The sequence below is a fragment of the Solanum dulcamara genome, chromosome 6 (genome assembly GCF_947179165.1).
Source record: "Solanum dulcamara chromosome 6, daSolDulc1.2, whole genome shotgun sequence".
Taxonomy (NCBI): domain Eukaryota; kingdom Viridiplantae; phylum Streptophyta; class Magnoliopsida; order Solanales; family Solanaceae; genus Solanum; species Solanum dulcamara.
Genome location: NC_077242.1, coordinates 7499619 through 7503697, shown reverse-complemented (window position 1 = coordinate 7503697; position 4079 = coordinate 7499619). Strand labels below are relative to the sequence as shown.

At 39.4% G+C, this 4079-nt stretch overlaps 1 long non-coding RNA gene across 1 annotated transcript; it reads left to right on the top strand.

Annotated features, from left to right (window-relative positions):
• The first annotated feature begins 397 nt into the window (after positions 1 to 397).
• Positions 398 to 2386, top strand: LOC129892057 (uncharacterized). The gene is made up of 4 exons (XR_008767254.1): positions 398 to 469; positions 560 to 655; positions 1275 to 1321; positions 2299 to 2386. It is a non-coding gene; the product is annotated as an uncharacterized LOC129892057 (long non-coding RNA).
• Positions 2387 to 4079: the final 1693 nt, after the last annotated feature.

Below are 4079 nucleotides of genomic sequence, written 5' to 3'. Positions count from 1 at the left end.
GATGTTTTAAGGTAGCCGTGGTAAAGTTAAGGGAATGAACATCTTCCAAAATTTATTTAATATACAAGTTGGATATGAATATTATTTATGATCATTAATAGTGTGGAAATATTGGAAAAGGCAAAGGGCAAAAAGGAAAATTCGCAAAGTGGCCTATGGTAATATTGTGGAAGGCTAGGGGTAAAATGGGAATTTCACAAAGTCTTCAAGAAGACTCATATGGGCCCCACATGCCACATGGCAGCCTGTGATTGGAGGAAAGGGGTGTGTTGGACCAATGAAACCTTGACATGTGTCATCCCTATAGTTGTATATATATATATGAGTCTTATGACTCATTAATTTCCACACTCATCTAGAGTGTTCAAGGGCAAGGAAACCGAAATTACTTGAAAAAAAAAAGAAGAGAAGAGAAGAGAAACTTAGGCTAGAAACAAGGAAAGAGCTACGATTTTGGGAGGAGAAAAAGGTAAGTTCTCCGATTCCGTTCCAAGAATTAATTATATGAGCTATACCATGATGTTATGAAGATGTTAGTAATGAAATTTTATGGTTTTAGGCAGCCCAAAACGTTACCAAACAGTCCCTAAGTTTCAGCTGCGCTAAAGGAAATTCTGAGGCAAGTTTTGGCGAGTTTTGGTGAATTTCGGGAAAGGTAAAGTTTTCTGTTTTGAACTAGAATTTATGGTGATGTTATGAAGTATGTTATATATCTTAAAATATGCTGGAAGTGGAAAAAAATGTATAAGGATGTTTGACGTTGGAAACAAACTAAATGGAAGTCGTAGTAGTTAAATCGAAGTCGCGTAGTGTGTTGTTGTTGTGGTGCTGCTGTTTGGTGGAGGTTTAATTGCGTGTTGCAGGGATGTAAAGTACTCAAAATTGGATGTGGTTGCTGCTGGTTTCAGCCACACAACCCTCCATTTGGTATGACTACATATTTTACGAAATAAAGGTTAAAAACTCTATTTTGGGTATCGTAGTTTGGAATGAGTTGTATAGAGCTTGTATTGTGTAAAGTTGAAGTGATTTACTTGTATACATGCTGCTGGCTGTTGTTTTTGGTATGGTTTTTGACATGGTGGCCGAGTTGAAAACTCGGGGATGTTCAAGTTACAAGGGAGATGCTGCCCGATTTTTGGTAGATTCGGAGCTAGTAATAAACTAGTCGAGAGACATAGATAAGGAAATGATTCCTATGGTTACTTGGGTGTAGAGTTGGAAATTGGAAAGTGAAAATTTATTAACCTTAGTATTAATTTCATGTTAAATAGGTTCAAGAGACGACGAGGCGAGCATAGTTAAGAGTAATCCGTAAGAGGTATGTAAAGCGAACCTTTCTTTCTTTTGGCATGTATTTGTTATAAGTATGTAAAGCATATTCTTTCGATTTTCATGTTTTGACATAAGTATGTAAAGCTAATATTTCTTTTGGTATGGTATTTATGAAACAAAAATATGACTTTTATATAATTTCAAAGAGGTTCCTATTCCTAGAGCCATTAGGATAGCCAATTCTTTGATTTCCAAAAGGTGTTTTATTATGCTTCGATACGTCTATATGATTCCAGAAGATTTATTTTGATATAATCCGGGGTAACTTTTGAAAGGTACTTGACAGGAGTCTCGTCTTGATTTTTATATGATAGCTCATTCTGATTATTCTATTGAGTCTTAAATTTGATTTAAATTGCATATAGTTTCTCACTACTCCACTTGTGAATGCCTCAATGCTTCTTTCACTGAGCCTGGGCCAGGATATGTTTTCGTGCGTATTTCTCTGCATTATTCGTCGTGTCCCGACGTGAGGGGGCAGGTATGACATGTACCATGGGGTAGTAAATATTATGCCACGGAGTTATGTTGTGCCATGTACATATATGTTTGTGATATGATATGATATGATTTGATATGGCCATTTGATATGATATGATTTGTTACAGAGATATTCCCTACTCTGGTGTTATACTATGCTGTGGTGCCGATGATGGGAGGGCAACCACACTTTGTTCACCGAGTCCCATAATGGGGCCAGATATGGCATATATTTTTCTGTATACATTATCTGAGGTTTTGATCAGCATTTGATATCTCCGGACATTTTGCTCAGTTTTGTACATTCTATCGCGGTAATGACTTTACTTATTACAATCCATTATATGTGGTTTGATAAACATTTGATATTTTTGTACATTTTGCTCTGGTAATGACTTTACTGATTTCAGTCCATGCTTTACATACTCAATACATTTTCCGTACTAACCCTCTTTCTTCGGGGGCTGCGTTACATGCCCGCAGGTACAGATGATTGGTTTGCTGATCCGCTCGCTTAGGACATCCACCATGTTGGTCGACAGTGCTCCTTTGTTCGGAGTTCTATTTTGGTATTGACACCTTCTGTTGTATATATATATACGTTGTTTAGGGTATGACGGGGCTCTGTCCCGTCATATGACTAGGATATCAGTCTATAGAGGTCTGTAGACATGAGATGTGGGTTTTGTATATATGTTTTGGGTTTTTTTGTATTTCGTGATGGCCTATCGGCCCTCATGCATTATATCTATTTAGAGATCCCTTCTGATCATTACCTATGTTTATTCGATTGATGTACTAAGTGGGGCTAAGGGTACGTATGGGTGTCCAACTCGGGCACCAGTCATGGCCTACGGAGTTGGGTCGTGACACCAGATATGCTACTCAGCTGGTCCTCATAGAAGAGGAGAGGATCAGGTTATTTGTAAAGGGGTTGAACCCCGAATTCTAGGTAGTATCCGTCCATATGACTTTGGTAGGCAGGAGTTTCAACGAAGTTATGAACTTTGTGAAGAAGGTTTAAGGTGGGAGAAGAGATAGGCAAGCCAAAGCTTTGGCTAAGAAGCCCAAGAGCACAGGTAATTTCCAGGGATCTTATTCTAGAAGGTCATGTAGGCCGGTGATTGTAGTCCGGCCAATTTAGTCAGCGTTGCCTGCTTCTACTTGCAATTTTCAAATACACCACAGCAACATCTGACCCATGAGGGTGAAGGAGCATCATTCCCAAGTAGCCACCCATATTTTGATCGTGGTTGTTTGAATTGTGGAGAGATGGGACATATAAGAAGGAAGTATCCTCACTCTAATAGGATAGTTTTAGCATCCCAACAGGACCAAGCAGTTGTACCAGTAGGTGAAGGGAGAAATGACAGAGGACGTCCGCAGTGTGGGCGAGGAAGAAGTTTGAGAGGCCGTGGGGGTCGAAGTAATGGTAGTGCACATCGAGGATCAGCCCATCTAGGCAGAGAGGTAGCCCATCAAGATAATCAGGCTTAGTTTTATGCTTTTACCAACAAGACCAAGGTAAAATCATCTGACGTAGTGATCACAGGTACTATTCTTATCTATGATCAGATGGCTACTATTTTTTTATCCGAGTTTCACTTACTCTTAAATGTCTGTGAAATATGCCTTGGGTTATGATGCACTGTGTGATGTACTAGATACCCATGTTCATGTTTCTACCCCTGTTGGAGAGTTATTCATAGTCACCCATATGTATCATGCTTGTTTTGATGTGTTTATGGGATACTAGACTTGGGTTGACTTAGTGATCTTAGACATGACAGATTTTGATGTGATCTTATGTATGACTTGGTTGTCTACCTACTTTGTTGTACTTAATTACAATGCAAAAATTGTGGCTCTCTAGATCTCGAGAAGGGAAAGGTTAGAGTGGAAAGGGGTGTACAAACCTAAGCCAGCTAAGGCCATATCTTTTCTCCAGGCTTGAAAAATGGTGGGGCAGGGCTGTTTAGCCTATTTGGCTCATGTCTAGAAGGTGGATGTAGTCTCCTTCTATTGAGTCTATTTCAATGGTGTGTGAATTTCTAGAAGTATTCTCTTTAGATTTGCCTGGTATGCCTCGTGACCAAGATATAGATTTATGCATTAACTTAGAGCCGGGTACTTGTCCAATTTCCATTCCTCCTTACCGTATGGCTCCAGTAGAATTAAGAGAGCTTAAGGCTCAGATTCAGGAGCTTCTTGACAAGGGGTTTATTCGTCCTAGTGCTTCCCTTTGGGGTGCTTCGATGTTGTTT